The following is an 11942-nucleotide window of genomic DNA, read 5'->3' as shown; positions in this document are numbered from 1 at the left end:
AAGCTTAAGCAAAAATTTTAAAAAATATACACACCTTTTTTCACTTTGTAGGAGCTCGATTTTGCCTCTGATGTATCTCTGTACTTTCTAATCATCTAGTTCTAAAATTGGGACCTATAGTAGCCCTCTGTGTCCTCTTTCTAATGGCACCAGTCTGACCCAAATTGGATTCTCCAAGGAAGATTTATGCGAAACCTCCCACAGTGACTTGATTATAGACTAGTTCAATAGATTGAACTTGTACGATGTGCCACGAGTCACTATTTTGACCTTTGGTTTTGAAAAATATCTATAGGAAACTACAACCTGTCCTCTTTCTATAACTCCTGACTAAATTTCAATCTAATGATCAGAGAGGAAGTTATGATGATTTTTCCCAGGTCACATGTTTGGAATGTAATTTAGGAGTCTGCAAAAAGACCAGCTTCCTGAGATCATATCTCCTCCAATATAGCACGAAAAGCTTTGAAATTCAGAACCGAGGTTCAACACGATGTCCTCTCAAATGATTTTTTTTTTAGCTTCTGAAACATCGTAGAAAAAAAGTTATAGTGAAATTCCACGATGACCTATTTGGAGTAGCGAAACCTTAGAATCCAAAGCTCTAATACCAAATGTTATGAAACCAGCTCAAGAAAAGATAGAAAAGATAGATCAACGCCTTAGAATTCAGCCTCTTTGAGGGGGAAACCTCCTTTGCATTACTTAAATGAACAATTCTTCGATGATTCAAATGACAAAACCTCCTTTCTATATATAGGAGTCTAAGGAGTCACAATATAACCCAGCCGACCTAACAATAATAATATAAAGCCACAAAAATAACAATAAAGGGATTCTATGGGCCATAGTGATAACAATACGGGGATAACAGGTGCACAACAATATTAATAAGGGATGCAACTACAATAATAATGGGGTAATCTCTAGTATTATAGGGACCCAGCACTCTCCCTTAGCTATTCTATCCTTCCATGGAGCATCTTTAATCATCACCCTAGATAGTCTTGTCCCCTCCATTTAATTTTAATCCCATCTTGTTCTGATTTATCCCCTTACGGATCCAACACCTTGATTTCCATAATGCAGTCACTCAATCCTAGCTTCCTTGGGTAGACAACAACCTAATTCATATTTTGGAAAGAAAAATCAAAAGGCTTAAATCCTATATTGAATACTTGGTAAAAGCCTATTTTCCTTCCCATCAATTTGTTATACAATCTATGGAAAAATAAAATTGCATCATTCATACCTCCATGGATGGAAAATGAGTTTCCTTAAATGTTTTTATCAAGGACAAATATAAATTTGACAAGTACCTCTCCTTTCTCAAAGAAGAAGAATATTGGAAAATGAAATCTAGTAGTGTGTGGCTCTGGGAAAGGGACCAAAAGACAAATTTTTTCCATAAACAAGCCAAAAATTTGGAGAGGAAAAATATTATTTAGGAAATCATGGTCAATGGAACCAAAGTAGAATATTTTCATCAAATAAAGGAAGAATCTACAACCTACTTCAATAATCGCTATTGAGGGGACTTCAAAGGGAAAGAAAAATCTCACCAAAAGGTCGTGTAGCTCTAAAATGCATGAGATTCATATGATGGAGTGGACTTGATCACTTTCCATAAGGTGTTTAATACTCTATAAGGATGACATCATCCAATAGCTCCAACATTCTAACATGCCCAAGGGAAATAATTCTTCTACATAAAACTACAACAATAAGAAGAAAAGTGAACTCCTACTCGCTAGAAGGATAGAAAAAGATGATGCATGTTGATCTAGGTGAGTATCGATGATTACCCACCTCTTTAACTCTCTCAATGACTCTCTATCTTACTAGTAGTTTTTAATGATTTTTGGCTCCCAAACTTCTAGGGCCATTTTGAGGCCAAAACAATGTTTTTTGGAAAATTGGTGGGCTATGGATTTCCACAGAATTCCCTAGCCCTAGTAAGAAGCTATAGTTTTGGGATATTTATTTCCAACTAGATATCATGCACCCAAAACAAATATTGTATGAAAAATTTGCATCCCCAGGAAGTTGAAGTACCAACTAACCACCCCAATGTGCAAAACTATTTGAGTGTTTCATCTTCTAGGGTTAGGATTTTGGAACTCTGGGGTAGTTTATGTACATTAAAATCCATTATTTTGTCCTCTTTTAATGTCTACGAGGAACGCATGTAACCACCATCTCTCTCTATTTAGATATAGCTTCCACGATTCTAGCCAATTTTCATTACTATTTCACCTATTAATACAAGTTCGGTCTCCAATATCTAATATATTTCTTTCTATGTTTTCCATTTATTTTCCTCCATTTCATTTCATTTATTGTATTAGCCAAATGAGTGGTGTTATAGAAATATTATCCTTTTTGTTTATTAGTGCATATCCCCAACATTGTTAGGGTGTAGAGAGGTGGATCCTAAACTTCAAGGGTCATTTTTAGGCTAAAAATGAGGTTTTCTAGAAATTTGGTGGGTGAGGGAATGTCATGGAATTCCCTAGACCTAGTAAGAAGTTGTATTCCTCAAATATTTCTTTCTAATGAGCTATCGTGCACCAAAAATGGATATTGTATGTAAAATTTTCATCCTTGAGAAGTTGATGTACCAACTAACCACCATGAGGCCGACACTCCTTTTGGTGTTTCATCTCCTATCATTATATTTGTAGTCATCTAGGGTTCTTTATTTATGCTAAAAGGACCTTATTCCAACCTCATGTAATATATTTTTTGAGTGTATGTAGCCACCATCTCTCTCTATTCATATATAGCTTCCACTATTCTAGGCAATTTGTGTTACTATTTCACTTATCAATAGAAGTTATGTCTCCAATCTCTACTATATTTATTTATGTGCTTTCCATTTACTTTCATGCATTTCATTTCATTCATTGTATAAACTAGATTAGGGGTCTCTGAGAAATTTTCTCATCATTGTTTCTTAGTGCAAGTCCCTTAAAAGGTCAAGGTGCAAAAAGTTGGTCCCAAACTTCTAGGGCCATTTTGAGGTAAAAAATGATGCTTTTTGGAAATTTGTTACGCTAGGGATTTCCATCGTATTCCCTAGACCTATTCAAAAGTTATAGTCCTTGGATATTTTATGCAAAAGTTGCATCCCTGAGAAGTTGATGTACCAACTAGCCACCTCGAGGCCCACATACCTTTTGGTATTGTTTCATCTTCTAGGGTTAGATATTTGGACCTCTATGATTCTTTATTTATGTTAAAAGGCCATTATTTTAGCATGTTGTAATATCTTTTTCAAATTCATGTCGCCAACATCTCTCGATATTCAGAGATAGCTAATACCATTCTAGCCAATTTGTGTTACTATTTCATTTATTAATAGAATTTAGGTCTCCAATAGATGTTATATTTTTGTGTGTGTTTTATTTACTTTCCTCTATTTCATTTCATTCCTTGTACAATGTGAATCAATGGTGTGAGAGAAATATTCTTTTTATTTCTTAGTGCTTGTCCCTAACGATGTTAGGGCATAGAGAGTTGGGTCTCAAGCTAATTTCATTTGAGAATGATCGCTCTTGCAAACCCATGTGGCCTCCAATGGTAGAATAAATTTACAATAGAATGTCCTACCATTTTTTCTTGAGGAAACACTTGCATAATAAAGAAATGAGACGATGGACAATTTCACCTAGAACCTTCAACAACTTCCAATGGCAATTGAGGGACCTTAAAAAATGAACAATTTTAGTGGCGCTAAACCCTTCAAGGGACATGTTAACTTTTATATCATCATATATGAAGTCCAAGTAGATGAATATGCTTTGGAGAAATGGTTATATTTGTTATAGTGCTATTACCCTATCCAAACAAAATTAACAATGAAAATATTTCCTTCATAAATGAATGCCTCACTTGAATATGAATAAAGTTGTGAAAGGATGAGAGCCATTATATGGGAGGGAGATGATCCAACAATGGAGGGGGAATTTGGAGGGAAAAGTGGATATCACCCTAAGTCCATATAGATCTAAAATGCATGAATTTCATCTGATGTAGTTTCCTCAATCAATTGTCACAAGGTGATTTGGAGTCCAGATAAGATGAAATCATCCAATAGCCCCACTGCTCTAACATTTTGAAAGGGAAGAAATATCCTAAATCGAACATTCACAATTAGAAGAGGTTATCCTATTCATTATAAGGATATAAAAAAGTGATGAATGTTGATCAACATGGTTATTGACGATCATTGACCTTTTGACCGTCTCAATAGTTCTCTAATGATTTATAGTTTTTCTATGACTTTTGGGTCCCAAACATCTAGATCCTTTTTAAGGAAAAAATGATGGTTTTTGGAAATTGGTGGGTTGTGGGCTACCATGGCATTCCCTTACGCTAGTAAAAAGTTGTGGTCCTAAATATAGTTCTTTCGAATGAGTTATCATGAATCCAAAATAAATATTGCATGCAACAGTTACATCCTTGAGAAGTTGATGTATCAACTAACCACCCCAAGCCCCACAAATCTTTTGGTGTTTCATTTTATAGGGTTAAGTTTTTGTACCTCTATGATTATTTCTATATGTTAAAAGGACATTATTTTGATGTCTCACAAATTCCATGGGTATTATTTACCAAGGACAAGTGGGTGTATGAACGAGATGATTTCGATCCTATTTCTCATTACTAGCCTTGCTAGTACAAAAAAGAATGTATCTTGTTATGAACCTGGCTACATGTTCTTTTATCTTGCACCAATAAACACACCTATGCGAGTTTGCCACTATCTTCCCTACAACGGAGTGCCCTAAAACCTTGGAGGTGTGAGCCTCACTAAGTAGATACAATAGCTCACATTTAGGAATGCATACATTATCAAACTACAGAGTAACTCATCTTGGAGATGGTAAACAATTATGCTGTCAACATAGGGCACATGACGCTATCCCTATAAATGTTAAAACACCTCCTTCAAATCCCCATCCTCTGAATATGATTATATAATGATTATATGTATGCATCATGTGTGAATGGATCCATGTGTATAAAATGTGATTTTTGATGTGGGCGGCATTGAAATCATGTCACCCAACTTGTCTTTGTTTCCCTTCTTATGCTTGATCACTAAATGAAACTTCCATAGAAACCCCATCCACTTGTAATTCTCTGTAGCTTACTATATACATATAGGTGCTATAATGATTGGTGATTTGTGTCGATTACTACATCCTTTCAATTCAAATAATGTTTTTAATTCTTCACATATGGTACCAGGGCATATATCTTCTAGTCTTAGGTAGGGTAGTTAATAACTTCCTCGTGAAATACTTTATAATGATAACATATATCTTCTAGTCTAGGGCTATTTTCAGGTCAAAAATGATGTTTTTTGGAGATTTGTTAGGCTATGGATTTCCAACACATTCCCTAGCGCTATTCAAAAATTTTAGACATCTAGGTTTCTTTATTTATGCTAAAAGGACCTTATTACAACCTCATGTAATATATTTTTTGAGTGCATGTAGCCACCATCTCTCTCCATTCATATATAGCTTTCACTATTCTAGCCAATTCGTGTTACTATTTCACTTATCAATAGAAGTTATGTCTCCAATCTCTACTATATTTATTTATGCACTTTCGATTTACTTTCATGCATTTCATTTCATTCATTGTATAAACTATATTAGCGGTATCCAAGAAATATTCTCCTCGTTGTTTCTTAGTGTAGGTCCCTTAAAAGGTCAAGGTGCAAAAAGTTGGGTCCCAAACTTCTAGGGCCATTTTGAGGTCAAAAATGATGTTTTTTGGAAATTTGTTACGCGAGGGATTTCCATCGCATTCCCTAGACCTATTCAAAAGTTCTAGTCCTTGAATATTGTATGCAAAAGTTGAATCCCCGACAAGTTGATGTACCAACTAGCCACCTCGAGGCCCACATACCTTTTGGTATTGTTTCATCTTCTAAGGTTAGATATTTGGACCTCTATGGTTCTTTCTTTATGTTAATAGGCCATTATTTTAGCATGTTGTAATATCTTTTTCAAATTCATGTCGCCACCATCTCTCGATATTCAGAGATAGCTACTACCATTCTAGCCAATTTGTGTTACTATTTCATTTATTAATAGAATTTAAGTCTCCAATATATGTTATATTTTTGTGTGTGTTTTCTATTTACTTTCCTCTATTTCATTTCATTCCTTGTACAACGTGAATCAATGGTATGAGAGAAATATTATCTTTATTTCTTAGTGCATGTCCCTGATGAGGTTAGGGTGTAGAGAGTTAGGTCTCAAGCTAATTTCACTTGATAATGATCGCTCTTGCAAACCCATGTGGCCTCCAATGCTAGAATGAATGAGAGATGTTTCAATAGAATATCCTACCATTTTTTTCCTAAGGAAACACTTTCACAATAAAGAAATGATACGATGGACAATTTCACCTAGAACCTTCAACAACTTCCAATGGCAGTTGAGGTACTTTAAAAAATGAAAAATTTTAGTGGCGCTAAACCCTTCAAGGGGCATGTTAACTTTATATCATCATATTTGAAGTTGAAGTGGATGAATATGCTTTGGAGAAATGGTTATATCTATTATAGTGCTATTACCCTATCCAAAAAATTCAACAATGAAAATATTTCCTTCATAAATGCATGCCTCACTTGAATATGCATAAAGTTGTGAAAGGATGAGAGCCATTAGATGGGAGGGACATGATCCAGCAATGGAAGGGGAATTTGGAGGGAAAAGTGGATATCACCCTAAGTCCATATAGATCTAAAATGCATGAATTTCATATGATGTAGTTTCCTCAATAAATTGTCACAAGGTGATTTGGAATCCAGATCAGATGAGATCATCCAATAGCCCCACTGCTCTAACATTTTGAAAGGGAAGAAATATCCTAAATCAAACATTCACAATAAGAAGAGGATATCCTATTCATTATAAGGATATAAAAAAATGATGAATGTTGATCAACATGGTTATTGAAAACCGTCTCAATAGTTCTCTAATTCTTTATAGCCCTTCTATGACTTTTGGGTCCCAAACATCTAGATCCTTTTTAAGGAAAAAAGTGATGGTTTTTGGAAATTGGTGGTTTGTGGGTTACCGTGGAATTCCCTTACACTAGTCAAAGTTTATGGTCCTGAATCAATAGTTCTTTCGAATGAGCTATCATGAATCCAAAATAAATATTGCATGCAAAAGTTACATCCTTGAGAAGTTTATGTATCAACTAACCACCCTAAGCCCCACAAACCTTTTGGTGTTTCATTTTATAGGGTTAAGTTTTTGGACCTCTAGGATTATTTCTATATGTTAAAAGGACATTATTTTGATGTCTCACAAATTCCATGGAAATTATTTCCCAAGGACAAGTGGGTGTATGAACGAGATGATTTCGATCCTATTTCTTATTACTAGCCTTGCTAGTACAAAAAAAAATGTATCTTGTTATGAACCTAGCTACATGTTCTTTCTTCTTGCACCAATAAACACATCTGTGCAAGTTTACCATTATCTTCCCTACACTAGAATGCCCTAAAACCTTGGAGGTGTGAGCCTCTCTAAGTAGATACAATAACTCAAATTTAGGAATTCATACATTATCAACCTATAGAGTAACTCATCTTGGAGATGGTAAACAATTATGTTTTCAACATAGGGCACATGACGTTGTCCCTATAAATGCTAAAAAACCTCCTTCAAATCCCCATCCTCTGAATATGATTATATGTATGCATCATGGGTGAATGGATCCATGTGTATCAAAGTTCCAAAATTTGTGATTTTTGGTGTGGGTGGCATTGAAATCATGTCACCCAACTTGTTTTTGTTTGCCTTATTATACTTTATCACTAAATGAAACTTCTATAGAAACCCCATCTAGTTGTAATTCTTAGTAGCTTACTCTAAACGTATAGGTGCTATAATGATTGGTGATTTGTGTGGATTACTACGTCCTTTCCGATCAAATAATGTTTTCGATTCTCCACATATTGTACCAAGGCATATATCTTCTAGTCTTAGGTAGGTTAATTAATAACTTCCCTGTGAAATACTTCATAACGGTAACATATATCTTCTAGTTTAGGGCTATTTTGAGGTCAAAAATGATGTTTTTTTAAAATTTATTAGGCTATGGATTTCCAGCGCATTCCCTAGCCCTATTCAAAAATTTTAGTCCTCGAAAAATATTGTATGCAAAAGTTGCATCCCTGAGAAGTTGATGTACCAACTAGCCACCTCAAGACCCACAAACCTTTTGGTATTGTTTCATCTTCTAGGGTTAGGTATTTGGACCACTATGATTCCTTCTTTATGTTAAAAGGCCATTATTTTAGCATGTTGTAATCTCTTTTGCAAATCCATGTCGCCAACATCTCTCTATATTTAGAGATAGCTACCACTATTCTAGCCAATTTGTGTTACTATTTCATTTATTAATAGAATTTAGGTTTCCAATATCTGTTATATTACTATGTGTGTGTTCTATTTACTTTCCTATATTTCATTTCATTCCTTGTACAACATGAATAAATGGTATGAGAGAAATACTCTCGTTATTTCTTAGTGCATGTCCTTGACGAGGTTACGGTGCAGAGAGTTGGGTCTCAAGCTAATTTCACTTGATAATGATTGCTCTTGCAAACCCATGGGGCCTCCAATGGTAGAATAAATGAGAGATGTTGCAATATAATATCCTACCTTTTTTTCCCAAGGTAACACTTGCACAATAAAGAAATGAGAGTATGGACAATTTCACTTATAACCTTTAGAAACTTCCAATAGCAGTCGAGCCACCTTCAACAATGGACAATTTTAGTGTCGTTAAACCCTTCAATGTAGATATTAACTTTTATAACCCCATATTTGAAGGCCAAGTAGATGAATATGCTTTGGAGAAATGGTTATATCTGTTATCGTGATATTACCCTATCCAAAAAAATTCAACAATGTAAATATTTCCATCATAAATGCATGCCTCACTTAAATATGCGTAAAGTTGTATAAGGATGAGAGCCATTAGATGGGAGGGAGATGATCTGACAATTGAGGGAAACTTTGGAGGGAAAAGTGGATGTCACCCTAAGTCCATATAGTTCTAAAATTCATGAATTTCATATGATGTAGTTTCCTCAATCAATTGTCACAAGGTGATTTGGAGTCCACATAAGATGAAATCAGCCAATAACCCCACCACTCTAACATGTTGAAAGGGAAGAATTATCCTAAATCAAACATTCACAATAAGAAGAGGATCTCCTATTCACTATAAGGATAGAAACAAATGATGAATGTTGATCAACGTGGTTATTGATGGCCACCGACCTTTTGACTGTCCCGATATTTCTCTATTTCTTTGCATTTTTCTATGACTTTTGGGTCCCAAACATCTAGATCCTTTTTAGGAATAAAATGATGGTTTTTGGAAATTGGTGGTTTGTGAGTTACCATGGAATTCCCTTACCCCAGTAGAACGTTTTGGCCCTTCAATAGTTCTTTCCAATGAGATATCATGAATCCCTAATAAATATTGTATGAAAAAGTTGAATCCTTGAGAAGTTGATGTATATCTAACCACCCCAAGCCCCAAAATTATAGGGTTATGTTTTTGGACCTCTAGGATTATTTATTTATGTTAAAAGGCCATTATTTTTATGTCTCACAAATTCCATAGAAATTATTTCCCAAGGACAAGTGGGCATAGGAACGAGATTATTTATATCCTATTTCCTATTACTAGCCTTGCTAGTACAGAAAAACATATATCTTGTTCTGAACCTAGCTACATGTTCTTGCATATTGGACCAATACACACACCTATGCATGTTTTCCACTAACTTCCCTACACCAGAGTGCCCTAAAACCTTGGAGGTGTGAGCCTCTCTAAGTAGCTACAATCACTCACATTTAGGAATGCATACATTATCAACCTATAGAGTAACTCATATTGAAGATGTTAATCAGTTATGGCCTCTCCGTCGTGCACATGACTCTGTCTCTACAAAGGATAAAACACCTCCTTCAAATCCTCATTCTCTAAATATGATTCTATGTATGCATCATGGGTGAATGCATCCATGTGCATCGAAGTTCCCAAAACTGTGATATTTGATGTGGGTGGCATTGAAATCATGTCACCCAAATTGTGGTTTTTTCCCTTTTTATAAATGATCACTAAATGAAACTGCTATAGAAACCCCATCCACTTGTAGCTCTTAGTAGCTTACTCTAGGCCTATAGGTACTATAATGATTGGTGATTTGTGTGGATTACTACATCCTTTCCGATCAGATAATGTTTCCAATTCTTCACATAATGTGCAAGGACATATATATTCTAGTCCTAGGTAGGGTAGTTAAGAACTCCCCCATGAAATACTTTATAATGATAACATATAAGAACTTACTGCATCAAGACCTCTCACATATCACACCCTCTTGAATTTGTCCCCACTTTGTAGGGTTGCTGGAGGTTTGCTAATTTTAGAATTGGTGCTTGAATGATCTTGTTTTTTAACTCCTTAAAAGGCCCTTTGCTAACCATTTCCCCACAAATTACAAATGAATCTATAATAATAACAAATTTATCCATAAAAGGGTGCAATATATCAATAACTAGCCTTACAAGTGTAGTTGGTGCATTGCATAACCCAAAATGCATGAGTAACCACTCATACAAACCTTTCCTAGCTTTGAATATGGTCATCCAGAAATCCTCTTATCTGACTCAAAACCCTTGATATTTAGATTTTAACTCCAACTTGGTGAAGTATTTGGCTTATCACAACTAATATAGAAAATCATTTATCCTATGTACATGATACTAGTTATTAAGCGTGATTTTTTTCAACACCCTATAATTAATAAACAACCACCAAGTCCCATCCTTCTTGGGCACAATGATAATGTTTGACATACATGGTGAGGTATTTGGTCAACTGCTCCAGTATACACTACAACGACTTCTTCGCATCACTTGCTTCTATAACAGGCTACTTGCACAACCCAATGTTTTACCATGGGGAGTTTGGAAATAACAATATATCATACTCCACTTCCCTTTTGGATGGTTCCCCTTTAGGCTGTTCGAAAACATCCTCGTATGCATGTAGTAACTCTTCCCGTGGTTTTTTTTTTTTGTTACTACACCCATCTAGGAATGATTCTTCTCTTGTTAATTGTTATATAGACAGATTTTTTCCTAAAATAGTAAAACATATTTCTTTCTAGAACTGACCAGTTTCTCAGCTTGGTTGGTAATTGCTACTAAAATTTTGACTTGACCTTATGAATGTTGATGGTGAAGTATCTTCCATCCTAGATGAGGCAGTACTAGCTAGATCGCTACATGAATGTAATCTTCATGTAGCGATCTAGCTAGTACTGCCTCATCTAGGATGGAAGATATTTCACCATCAACATTCATAAGGTCAAGTCAAAATTTTAGTAGCAAGTACCAACCAAGCTGAGAAACTGGTCAGTTCTAGAAAGAAATATGTTTTACTATTTTAGAAAAAATTCTATCTATATATATATAGATAGATATGTGTGTGTGTGTGTGTGTGTGTGTGTGTATGTGTGTGTGTGTGTGTGTGTGTATGTGTGTGTCTATATATATATGAGATGTAATCTTCATGTAGAGATCCAACTAGTACTGCCTCATCTAGGATGTAAAATACTTCACCATCAACATTCATAAGGGCAAGACAAAATTTCACTGGCAAGTACCAACCAAGCTGAGAAATTGGTCAGTTCTAGAAAGAAATATGTTTTACTATTTTAGGATAAAATTAGTCTGTAGAACAATTAGTAAGAGAAAAATCATCTAAGAGACTGATTAGTTCTAGAACAATCAGTACCAACCAAGCTGAGAAACTGGTCAGTTCTAGAAAGAAATATGTTTTAGTATTTTAGGACAAAATCAGTTTGTAGAACAATTATT

This window comes from Pinus tabuliformis, chromosome 6 (genome assembly GCF_031772625.1).
Source record: "Pinus tabuliformis cultivar Carrire ecotype Pingquan chromosome 6, CPIR1, whole genome shotgun sequence".
NCBI classification, from domain to species: Eukaryota; Viridiplantae; Streptophyta; class Pinopsida; order Pinales; family Pinaceae; genus Pinus; species Pinus tabuliformis.
This window is presented reverse-complemented; position numbering follows the sequence as displayed.